The sequence below is a fragment of the Pteropus vampyrus genome, unplaced genomic scaffold (genome assembly GCF_000151845.1).
Source record: "Pteropus vampyrus isolate Shadow unplaced genomic scaffold, Pvam_2.0 Scaffold18, whole genome shotgun sequence".
NCBI lineage: Eukaryota > Metazoa > Chordata > Mammalia > Chiroptera > Pteropodidae > Pteropus > Pteropus vampyrus.
In genome coordinates this window covers 13,097,194-13,110,965 of record NW_011888799.1, presented here as the reverse complement: position 1 = coordinate 13,110,965, position 13,772 = coordinate 13,097,194, and positions in this window count along the sequence as shown.

Here is a 13,772-nt window from a genome sequence, read left to right as displayed (position 1 = left end):
TTCTGGGTCTGCAGTCAGGCATGCCATGTACTAGTTGTGTGACCTTGCATTGTGCCTCATTTTCTTCAGTTGTAAAAATCAGTGTAATGTAAGTACTAACCTTACGTGATTGTTGTGACAACTGAATAGGATAAAGCATCAGGGACAAGTAGCTTGTGGAGATTATCTATTACCACACATACCAAAGCATTCTCTTTTCCCTTCTTCACTAGCTCCAAAGAAGAGTAAACTGCGTTAATGAAAAAATAAGCCAGAACTCAAAATAAATTGAATGAAAAGTTCATCAAATAAATACCAGTAATCCATAGATGAAGTAAATGTTAATAGTTCTATAAGTTTCAGGTGCAGTTTCTAAACTCCTTGTCTGACAATTATTACCTGTCAGAACAGATTCCCAAGTAGGTGCTTAGCAAATACAGTTACCTTACTTATAGCCACAGAGTTTCATGAAGTAACCCCTTTACTGGACTTGGGGGAAGAGGCTCTAGGGAATAACATCATCTTCATATAAAAGAACCCCAAAATTGCCTTGTGCCAGATGGAAACTGCTTTTAGTGAACAGCTAAGTCAGAAAGCTAGAGAAAGAGATGGGCCCATCAAACTCGGATGTCCTCAGCTGTCCCTGGAAGAAAGAGAACTCTCTGGCTCAAGTCAGTGTCCTGACCTACAAGAATTCCTCTGAATACCCCTGGGACTTTCCATGTTAATAAATAGCATTTCATTGCTTAAGTCAGAAAAATATACAGCCCGCTATCTCATAGGTGGTGGATACCAACTTTATCAACAGCGCATGTCCTTTTAAAAAATTTTTCTATATTGTTTATCACACATTATAGTCTAATAAAGTTATTCCTTAATTTAAAAGGTTATCCCTAGAAAAATAGAAAAATAAATTAATTTTCTCAAAAATTATAGAAGAAATATTAGATTGGTTTTGAAAATTATACTTGAATAATTCAGCAAAATGCATTAGGTGGAATATTTAAATCTGTAATTAACTTTTCATTCAAAAGGAACATAATAATTCATAATATAGATCATAATATCCATATAATCCTCATATGTTCATGGTTTAATCCATGCTAATATGTAACAGCCCTGTGACTTAATGAAATAAAATGCAAGTCAACCTTGTCACTGATTTGTTGGGTATCTGTATACTTACTGTGATAAAACACCTAATTCTATGTGATAATTCCTTTTTAGGACACATTTTGAAACCTATCTAACAGGGCTATAAAGTTACTTATAGGAAGGTGTTTCCCCCAAAAATGATAGACTCTTCATTTATAAAGTCAATCACCAACCTCTTATGAATTTAGGAAACACCAAGGAGAGGTTGAGCCATTCCTTCTCCCTCAAAATCATCCTCCCAATCCAGAAGCCTAATTCAGCCTATGTTCCTTTAAGATTTGAAGCCGATATCTAACATCAGTAGCATATGCCTTTGCCTGCATTGGCTAATAGCAGACTTATATTGGGTCCTAAGATATTTGGACACAGGTCTGGTGTTTGGAATGAGCTGAGAAGATGGGGTATGTAGTTATGGTTGGAAGTGAGGTTATAATGGAAGTGTGAAAGGGGCATTGATAGTTGAAGGGACAACTGAAGTAGAAAAGAATTAGTTAGAATTAGTTATTTTTAAGTGACAGAAACTCACGTCACCCTACTTCAACAAAAAACAAAAGGAGTCTATGAGTTGGTCTAACTGAGCCGTTCAAGGCCATTCTAAACATGGCCTTAGCTCTCTTTCCATCACTTGGCTTATCTTCTCCCTGTGTGTCAGGAAGCTCTCTGCACCGGCAGGAATGATGGCTCTGACAACACCAGAAGCTCATGACCCGAGAGGAAGATTTAACTACTCTCTCCAATACAAAGTTTTGAAAATTCTGGGCAAGGACTCTTATTTGCTGAGCTTGGACTCTACTCCATTCTTCAGACCGGTCACTGCATCCTGGAAAATAAAGTACTGTAATTGCCCCAGCACTGGCCAATTGTGAGAGTGAAGGTCGAGGGGAGAGGGTGATGGATAGTGATTGACATATTCAGCAGGGCTAAGTGAGGAGTCCAGCTCCTGGCCAAAAACCTATGTGTGATTTTTCAGGCCCAACCAAAGGTAATTACAAAGGCTCTACCTGGCACACCTCCTGGGGAAAGCTGCCCTCTCCACGCCAGACTTGGTGCACAGCAACACATCATAGGGTCAAAGGAGTTCTGGTCAAGGATTCAGATGCCCCTGGCTGGCCATGCTCTTAGGCAGATCTGCCTTCCTTCATGCCATCCCAACTCTGTAAAACTATGGGAGCCTTTTGTTTTAGCCCCTCTTGCCCACGAGACTACCCCATGTCTGTGCCGATCCACATGATCTTCACTCAGCACCATTCAGTGGGGGAAATAGAACAAGGCAGGCGTTGGCACTTTCTCTGGTTTAGCTTCTTGCTTATGCTATTGTAGTAAGTGATTAAAGGCTTCACCGTTACTTTCATTTTGGCTTTTTGTGTTAGTTGGCTACTGGCAGCTCAGCTCTCTCCAACTCAACTGAGCGCCTGACAGATTGGCATAGCAAGCAGGATAGTTGATGAAGCACAATTTCATTCTAGAAAAATAAAAAGCCTGAAGAGCCCAAAGGGTACCTTTGTGAAATGCTAGTGGCATCTGGAGGGGTGTAGCAGGTCATTCCTCAGAGTCTGAGGTCCGCAGAGTGCTCACCAGTGCTTTTCTAAAAGCACTAGCAGATCCTGCAGGGCACTTCACCAGCCATGTCTGTGGATCTCAGGAAGTGCTCTTGGAAGTGGCAGGGCATTCTTAGCTGCTCTCGCTGTTTGTACAAATAAACATTTTAGTTCTGATGGACACCATTGGTCTTTCCTTTCGGCCCCTGACTTTCCACCCGAGCTCATTTGGAAGGTCAGATTACAGAACCAATAGAGGAATTCAGAGAAAGTTAGGGAAGCAGTTTCCTAGCCACTGCTTAGGGCTCAGTGACTGGCAATGGGACCAGAGACGACCAGTGGGTCTCCCATGACCTGAGTAACTAAGAAAGTCCAAGTAACCAACAAACACCATGCAGTGCAGCAAGTTGTTGAAACTTTGGAGAAAAATAAGAAAAGAGAAAAGAGAAGAGAAGAGAAGAGAAGAGAAGAGAAGAGAAGAGAAGAGAAGAGAAGAGAAGAGAACTCGATCATATGGGATCGCTTTAGCCAACAGCCTCAAAGAGACCTTAGAGACTTAATTAGATTCTCCTTCAGAGGTAATCTTGCTAAAGTTAATACAGAGGGAGAGGGACCAAGACATTGGATTGAAGCCTCCTGTGCAGATTCTCTTGACCTCAAACTCGAAAGTAATATTTTACGACCGACTGCATGTTAAAAGACAGCTGATTGAGCTGGTGGAATGCACAGTGAAGAATAAGAGACTGTTAGCTTAGAACAATTCTCAAAAGATTCCAATTTAGAGAAGTGCCTATCCTCTTCTTAAAAAGGGAGTTTTTCTCTACAGGCTCATTTCTGGCATTTCCAAGTTTAGTTTATATCAGGTCAGTGGAAGCTGCTCATGGATGGGAGAATGTCCAGGAACCAAATGGTGTGACGTCTGAAGCTTATGGAGACATTTTTACAGCTCATGGAGACATTTATCAGAGAAAATAAACACTTTAATCCCAAAGAGTTAAGGATTGTTGACCCTATGGACTGAACGCAAATGTTTCCAAGGTTTCTACTATTTTTAATTAATTAAACTATTTAACTTTCTTGAAATAGGGTCTATAAAAATATGAATAATTTGAAAATTATTGCTCTCTTTACTTGATATATTTAACATATAATCATGAAATTCCTGTAAAATGGTTGCAACTTCATAAATGACAGATCACTCAGCTATTCAATTTCAATGGCTTATTTTTTCTTCATAAATTGTTCTAGACACTTGAAGGAGATAAAGGAGTTATAGAGTATAATTCCTCTCCTCAAGGAGCTTATGGTTTACTTGAAGGCAACAAGATGACAGTTCGTATGAAGGTAAAAACAAGAGACCTTTAGTCTATAATTACAAGTTAAAGAAAGTGATTAAGATCCTAAAGGTCATGGGAAGCCAAAAAAGGAGAGGAATAATCAAGGGAGGCTTCCCATGCCTTGGGTCTAAGTTCCTCCTGCTCCTTTGACACTTTGCTCGTCTACATTCTTTTCCCCACTTCAATCATCCTCCCTATCATAAGTCCGTCTTTCAGCACATAAATACTGAAGTCAATGCTTCTGTTATGTATCTCCCTCTAACTACTGCCCTACACAGCAAGTTATCTTCAGCCTCCACTTTTTTTCCTCATATCAACATTTTTACTTATATAAAAATCTGACATTTTTACATCTAATGATTACATTTAGCATTATGCCCCATCAATTTCTCAGCTCCTTTTTGTTTCCTGTTGGTGCAATGTGTACAGTAGTTAAGCATGTGTCTCCTAGAGTCAGCCTGCTGAGGTTCAAACCCCAGGTCTGCCGGTTCGTAGCAGTTGGAAACTTCTATATGTTTCTTGTGAATCAGTTTTCTCAATTATAAAATGGGAATAATAGCACCTATCTTATTGGATGTTTGTAAGGATTAATTGACTAATAATGTAATCATTCAGAACTGTGCTCAGCAGAGAGTAAATACTAAGTAATTATAAGCTGTTATTTTTATTATCCCTTGTTTTACACCTGAATTCACTATTATTTTTTCTGAAGAACATAATTTAATGGTGTTTACAGAAAGTTTGAGGTAAACTCTCCTAGTTTTGTATATTTAAAATGATTTCTTTTCCGAACCTCAAACTTAAATAATACACCTGGATATAGAATACCAGGTTGGTAATTAATTTCCTTTAGTACATTGAAGCTATTATTCCATTGGCTTTTGCATTTATTGTTGTTTGTAGGAAGTCTTCAGTCAACCTAATTTGTATTCATTTTAAAGCAATATGTTTTTTTCTCTTGACAGCTTTTGAGTTTCCCTTGTCTTTGCTGGACTAAATTTTCATGCTTATCTACATGTAGCTTTATTGTTATTTATCTTACTTGATGACTTAGAATCTTTAATATTTTGGAATATTCCATGATGTTTATTACTTCTCTGCCATTCTCAGCATTTTCTTTTATGGAAAGTCTTATTAGACACTCATTGGAGCCATTCAGTCTTTCTTCAGTTAACAGGAACTGCTATTTTATATTTGAATCTCCTTATCTCTTGGTGCTGAGTTCTGTGTTAATGCATCACTACAGTCACTCTTTCTTTATTCCGGTCCAGAGCTTATTTCATTTACTGAGTTTTATTTTATTTTTTATTTCATTGACTACATTTTTCATTTGCGAAATTTCCAATTGGTCCCTTTTCTTATCTGTTTTGATTTAATTTCTACCTATTTCTGTTTTTTTTTTTTAATGGAAGTTATAATTTCATTTATCTGTTTGAAAATCCCACACATACATATTTTGAAGCCTTTTTCAGAATGCTATATAAAATAAATTTATCTGACTTTAATTTTCTATTTATTACTACTTGATTTTTCATATTTTGGAATTTTTGTTTTCAGGCTTATTTTGAGTGGGTTTTCCTGTTGTTTTTTTTCTTCTCCTCTTTATTTCTTCTGCTAGCATTTTTTTTTTCAGGAACCTTCTCTTTGCCCCCCATGTAAAATTAAATTTTATAAATATGTTGCAGAGCTCCCATGCTCTTACTCCTTTCCTTCATCAATTATTACCTAGATTATTACCCAAGTTGGTATAACATCATAATTCTTTCCTTGCCAACAAGCATTTATTTGGTATCAAAAAGAATTACAATTTGGTAGCATAAAGTCAGGCAGAAACTCATATTATGTCTTGATTATGGAATGAAATCTTGCCTTCGATTTTGTCCTTTCTCATCAGCCTCTCTTCCTAAAAGTTTGACCCTTTCTAGTGTGTTCCACACTTTTATCAAAGTGAATTTTCTAAAAGAAAAAAAAAATATGTGATTACGATACCTTTTCAGTATACACATTGGCTCCCCTTTGCTTCCATATTTTCAGAAAAACATTTTCTGTATGCCTCACAAAGGATTTCATGATGAGTTTCCTTCCCTTTTAATGCCATAACTACCATACTGAACTTCTTGCAATACCTTGAATGTGCTGTACTTTCTGAGAATCTCTACGTATTTTCTCACTCTAATCCTTCTGCTTACAGCACTGTTCCCACATCTCCCTTTGCTCCACCTTTATTCTCTGTTCAGTTGATGCCTAGTCATGTATCAAAATACTACTTAGATATGACTTCGTCCAGAAAACTTTATAGATTTATCTCCCTCCCCAACCTTCTGTCTCTTAGAATTGCCTTTCATAGAAAATTATGCCCAGGTTATCCCCATCATCATGTTTATCTGCCAGTTTTCTTTCCTATTACCTTTTGAGTTTCTCAATGTCAGAAGCTATTTCTCTCTTTTATCTTTTTAACCTCTGTATTTCCAGCCCCTAGCATAGCACCTACGCTGGAGCAAGTATACAATATTTGTTGCATTAATATGTTAATTGAACTGAAGTTAGAGCCATCCTGGGTAACTGGTGTCTACTACATTAAAGATAGGAATGCAAGGGGGAACCAGGTAGGGTCTGAGAAAGAATCTTGGAACTTATGTACAGAAAGTTCCTTTTAGAAAGTTTCCAGACGCCAACATTACCAACAAGGGGCTTACACGTCAGGGTGACTCAGCTTATTACACACAGCCCCAAACATGTGCCAGGTTCCATAGTAGATGTTGGGACACAGGCATGAATGAGACAAGATCTCTCCCTGAGGGAACTTACAGACTAGAGGGAGATATAGATGAGTACGATGATAATGCCAGTGCAACCCAGTAACTGCTAAAATACCATGAATGAGAAGCAGAGAGAATAGAGGGGGAAATGAATGACTGTTTATGGGAATCAGAAAAGGTTTCGTGGAGGAGGCAACATTCAGAGTTTTCAGGATGAGCAGAAGTTCGGGCAAAAATGTAGATGAGCTTGGATGTGAGGGAGATGGGGAAAACCATATGCGAGAGCTTCATGTGCAAAGTTATGTAGTTTAGGCTACAAATGGATGGTAAAATTTTTAAATTATGAGATACAAATGGTATAACGCAGAGTCCCAGCCTTAGTTTTAAAAACCTGGGTTCAAGTCCTGGCTTCCTCCTTGACCAGGTGTATTACCCTGAGATAGTTCTGTGAGCACGATGTCCACTTAAGCAAGGCTTTTAACATTTATTAGTTTCAGTTTCCTCATTTGCAAAATGAGAACAGCCATAAACTACCACCTGGAGTGACTGGGAGCATCAGATTAGTTAATGGTTGTAAGAACTTTTTATAAACTATGACATTTTTATTAATTTTGATTAGGATAACAAATATTTAAGGTTAACTAAATAAATAATGAAGTCCTTATCTTTAGCCAGGATGCCTGGTGATTAAATAGGGCGCATATATTTTAAAGTGCTGCAACTTAGAACCAAAATAAAAACCAAAAAGGTCCAAAAGCATAATCTCTCAATTCATTTCCCTTCTCCCTGATAGTTGAGCAGTCATCTTTTTTATGTGCTCTGTTCTTCAACAGAACTAGTAGTGCTACAAGGTCTAATTCAGGTGTTTCTGAGTTCAAAAGTCTCAATACTTCGAAAAAAAAAAAAAAGGATGAAATTTCCATTTTACAAATCCCATTGTGCCACAAGGGGGTAGGGGTGCTCTGTGTAAGTCTTTGCCATGTGCTTTTCGTAACCAAACCTTTTGAGCAAAAAATGCAATTAAAAAATTAAATTTTAGTAGATGTCCTCTGTACCATATACATTATTAGTTTTCTAATTTTTCTTATAATTAACATCTGTCCAGAGACAGCAAAGATGTCAAAGTCCAACATAGTTAAGGTCTGTCTGTCTAATGTTCAGCAGGATAGATTTAGAGGGCCAAAGAGGGTGATCTTAGGGTTGGAAGATTTGGTTACAAAAGCCACCTTTCATTAATATGAACAGATAGCCACAGGGCAATGTGAATCCTGCACAACTGGATTTCATCACAGCAAGTACCCTTCGATGTACACATTTTTAAAAAATGCAACAGAAAAACTTGTTTTTTTTTTCCTTCTGTTCATTACGCATTTCTTGAATGAAGAAGAAAACAAAATTACCAGATAAAAGAGAAACCGACTAATCCCTTAAAACATGCATTTGAAATTTTTTCACGATGCGTTTGCCCCTTAAGCAACATGCCTCTAAAAAAAATAACAAGGTGAAGCGCGCAGTCATTAGCCTATGACTTCATTTCTGGTTAAGGTGTCCTGCCTCAGTGCTGAGGTGGTCCAGGGCTTAAATCCACAGAGGTGCTCTGTGTGGTACAGAAAAACACAGCTGGGACGCGGGAGAATTCATCCTAGAATCCACAGAGCAAGTTCGATTATTTACCTACAGTGTTAGGAAGCTAATAGATTCCACCTGCGGCATGCTGGCTATGACACCCCCTTTTCTTCCGGGCTCCTGAAACGCTGAACCCTGAGCTCTGACGCTTTCTTTGTGTTTCTTACGCTTTAGCTTGGGATATTAACCCATCTGTACCCTGAGTTCGGATGGTTTCATTTGTTTGGTGGACTTCAACATGATGTCATTAGGAGTTCACATCATTGTTTTTTAAGTGATCGGAGAGGGAAGACAAAGCTCTGTGTACATGATGGCTCCGGTGGGGGTACAGGCGGTCACAGTGTCTGTCCAACCCCTCCATGGTGCACAGCCGTTCTGGGCCCACGAGCAATCTGTCTGTAATAAGTGACAGATTCCGCCTCGTATAAAGGAAAGGGCCGGAGGAGAGCAGCGCAGACCCAGTACAATAGCGAGGCAGGTGCTCCGGTCAGACTCCACTCTACCAGGAAACGCTTCTGGAATGCATGACCAATTTGGTTTCAGAACAGAATACTCCCTTTAATGGACAGAGAACACTAACCTTTTATTTTTCCTTTTTCCTTCTCTCATACCCCCACCCTACTGACTCCCCAGTTTCAACAAGCCCCCTTTTCACTTTAACCCTTTCAGAAGAGAAGAGGCCAGGGTCCAATCTGCACACACCCATCCATTTCTATGTTGCTTTGCTAACAACCCAGGAAGAGTAAAAATTCATTAGCCAGGAGAACAAACACACTCTTGGTTGAAGAGCACAGTGGAATGATGAAGGAAAAGGGGAATTTACTAACTTGGCAAACCCAAAGTACAAAAATCTACACAAAAGTTTCATTTTTTTCTTTTATATTCTCATTTATAAACAACTTCAGGAAGCATACTTTTTGAGAAAGGGCTAGCGTATAAAATTTCTGGAAATAAAATGGCTCTGAAAGGAAGAAATAGATGATTAAATCTGAAATGATCAAACTCACATTAAAATCACATATCCTTTCAGAGATCACGTACCGTTTGAGTGAAATAGAAAATCTCACGTCAAGGGCAAAGTCTGCATAACACTGGTTGAATCAGATAGTGAATACTACTGTTATCATGACTCTGGGTCTTGCTCACATATATGTATAGGGGGTGTCACTGTATTGTGTATTACTCAATATTCCTGTTTCCTTACACGCAAAGTAAATAGCTACAACTTGAGGGGGGATAATACACATATTTTAAATTTAAATTTTACGTATGTATATCCTGACTCTATTGACAGAGGAAGAGGTAAGCAGTCTTATTTGGTTTCTTTTCTACTCAACGGTATTTGAAATGCAATGATAGAGAGTAATGTATATTAACAGTAATAAGGGCTTCCCCTCCGAGACTTATTGTAACTTATCTTTGAAGTTAAGCTCATTTATCATGGGGAGAATAGACCCCAAAAAGTACAGCAGCCGCGGCATCCTGCCCGAGGCAGAAAGAGATTTCCAATAGCTGCTGTAAAGAAACATTTTGAAAATGCGTTCAGTACCGCACCAATAAATCTTAAGACAGAAGAGTTTTAATTATAGAGGAGGGCAAAGCCAAGATTTTTCAAATGAACCCAAAAGTATAACTTGAGAGTGCTTCCCCCTGTGTTACCCAATCTTTGATCAATATATATTTTCTTCATCTGGGAACAATAATCTGCTTTTTAAGCAGAACTCCTGGAAGATATCTTCATTTGTAACATAGTAGCAGGAGAAACAATGGAAGTGAAATATAGTAAGCCAATCTACATGCATGTATGAGGAGCTAAGAATATGATAGGTGCACCGTGAATTCTTTGGGGGCATATTGCAGATTATATATATGGGAGAGAGAACGTGTTACGCATGCGTATGGAACTTCCTTGTATGTATATATGAACATGTGCTCCTACATAGAGGCTTGATCCTCAATAGTCTGCTTCCTTGAGGAAAAAAAAAAAAAATTAGTGTCATTTGTGTCCTAGTACCAAAAATGAACTCTTTTATTTCTTAAAGAAGAAGAAAAATAAGGCTAATGAAATTAGGGGTTGTTTAAATCAGAGGCAATTAAAATGCACACATTTCTTTTCCTGGAATCTGCAATTGTATTCAACGTTTGCAGTACAACGCCTGCCTGTAGGATAAATAATTTAATGGGTTTTGTGATTTGGTACTAAAAGCATAACAAAATCCCACAGCTGTAGTCTCATTTTTCTCCACTCTCAAACTGTTTTCTTCTTGAATTGCATATTTTGTACAGTTTTTTTTTAAAGAACACAAAGTAGGTTCTACATCTTTGAGAACCAATTTCCGACATAATAGGTAATTGCACATAATTACAGGAGTTTCAGAAACTGAAACAAGAAAAAAAAAAACAAAAAAACAAAAATAACATTGCTCCTCACTCCAACCCTTCTTTCTTCTTAAAGATTGAAACGAAATCACCATCTGATTCTATTCGACTTTGTCTGGCCTTTATTACAGCCTATGATACATGCTGAGAATAACCAAAAGTGAAAACCATCCTAAATGCTTCTGTTTCCTAGTCAGCCAGTATTCATTTAACATTTTGATTATATTAACTTGAGTTTAGTTTTTTATAAATTTTCTTCATTTTTACATTTTATCACGTGACGTATTATAAGAGAATGTAGCCAGTTTAAGGCTTTGAAATAATATGGGCTGCATATTTAATTATCTTGTTATTTTCTGCTTGCACACTCTTCCATATGCTTCCTAATATTCATTAACCCTCACACATTCAGAATGAAACTAAAGACCAAGAGAAAACAGTTTCCATGACCCAAGAAAGAGGATACTGAAATTTCAAAAAAGGTTAGTAAGAGGAAAGCATAGGAGTGAGTGAATGAGTGAGTGAGTGAGTGAGTGAGCACTGTCTTCGTTCACTTTTTATATTTCTTTGGGGTTGTTGTGATGTAACTGGGGTTGGAACCTCAGGCAGAGGTAAAGTCTTGCTCCAAGGCCTTTGTGGGAGTGAGATTCACCGCTGGAAATCAAAGCATCTGGGTTTTCTGAGCCTGTTTATGGTAGGCTGGTGGTGATTTTCTCTGTTCCTTCTTCCAAACATGAGATTGTAGATAGAATGATGGGAGAGTTTTAAGAACTTCCTAGCATCTTTTCCTACCTTTCAAGCTAAGAACTAAACACATTTCATTTAATAGGTAGACAAGGTTAGCCAGATTTTCATTTAGTTTGTGCCATTGCCATGAGGGCTGCTCAGTGGCCTACAAACTGGCCACTGCTCAGATTCCAGGAGGAAAAAATGGGAAGGGGTTTAGTCTTAATACCCAGAAAATGAGCTGGTTATTATTTACAGCTTGCCTTTTTTTATGCTTAACTCCAACTTATTTCTTTTTCTCTTATGTCGTCCAACCGCACTAAAAATAAATAAGGTATAAATCAGAAGTGTGCGTATGTATATATTTTTTCTTAAACCACAGCCTTGAAAATCAAAGTAAGTGTATAAAGCAATTGTGTATATAACAGGTAATTTTTAAGGAGGTCAGGTCACTCTTTCTTCAGCCAATCCAGAGAACACGGATATTGGCAATTCGATATCTGTCTTTTTATACACGGTTAGAAGCAAGGAAACAGGTCTGTGGGCTTGATCATGAGCACAAAGTTTGAAGATTCTGATCTCCATCAATTAATAAATAATTTCACAATTTCAAAAACCCAACCAGCAAAACTAAACAGGACAAAGCAACAACAATAAAAAACGAGATCAGTAATCAGCATTTCCAGAGAAACAGCTTCTAATTTTAAAATATGAGTAGGCGAAGAATAAGTATCATTACTCTCAATCCACAGGTCTGAATGATGACAGCAGAGAGAGCAGGTGAGAGCTGAGCTAGAAAAATAGTGGGAGAAGAGGCAGTATGGGAGAACAAAACTTGTCTTACTCTCGAAAAATCTAGAGTTACTTCTTTAAATGGGTGACTTGCAAAAGTCTCTGAAACTTACTACTTTCAACTACAAAATGGAAATAATATAAAAATCATGTGTCTATGGGAAGGCAGGAACTGGACCACACAATGCCTTTAGACTTTGTCACGTCATGCTTTGACCATTGGCATGTCTATATTCTGTCACACTGTGAGGTTTTCTGCCAGGTCTCTCTAACCTTTATAGTGTCTGACACACAAGTATTCCACACTATTTGGTAAATGTCTAAATACGTAGCTAGTTAATTCTCGAGATCCTCAACCATTTTTTAGATCTATATTCTTATGATAGTCTATTTAAGAAAGCATAAATAAGATAAACTCTCTTGCGTATGATCTTATCATTGCTTCTTACCTAATTCTTTCCCCATGGCATCATACTCCATCCAAAAAATTATAAAATTATTGAATGTGGTAAGATTGTCTTCTTTTTTTTTTTATATTCCACACAATGCCTTACTCAATTTATGAACTTATTAATTGCATGTTGAAATGAATTAAATAGTGAGCTTATAACTTAAGGCAAGGTCAGCAAACTAGCCCCAAATGGACTACAATCTAATTTTGTAAAGAAAGTGTTGTTGAAATACAGCCACACCCATTCATTTATGTATTGTCTACGATTGTTTTTTGCACTACAAAGGCAGAGCTGAGTAGTTGCAATAGAGACCACATGGCCTGTAAGTACTAAAATATTTACTATTTGGTTCATTACAGAAAACATTTGTAGATATCTGACCTAAAAGATTACCTCTTTTCTCCATTCACACATTAACTCACTGAGACTGAGGTTCTGGTCTTCTATCCCTAATCAGAGAACTAGCATCAATTATAATAATTGTAATGTGATTAACAGGAGGGCCTCCACAGATCCTTAACTAAAAGTGAGGTAATGTTACCATACGTTGTTAAGGCTCTCCAGTAACCCCAACCTCATTGGATAGTTTTCTGGAAAAACCCAATTGTCTCATACTTAATTCCGTGACATAGCAAGTTGTGTCGTGAGATGCCAATATGTAAACTATTGTAAGATTGAATGACAAATTTGTCTTTAGGGAATTTTAGCCTAGATATGGATAACTGTGGGAGATGTGAGAAAAGGTTAGTTTGAGGAACACAAATAAAGAAGTTAATGATATGTATATATTAAATGTGCATGTTGTTTGTTGATAGAATGAAGTTACCTTTCATCATACTGAAATCATTCTTTTTCTCCAAATGATGTTTATTGTTCTCAAACTTTTGAAAAGTGATATAAGGAGATTTCAAAAAAGTGATATAAGGAGATTTCAAAATATGAGTTACACCACATATGATTGTGTTTATTACTCTACAAAGGCATTTATGGTGTAATTTTAGACTGTAGATTATGGTTTATGTATCACAT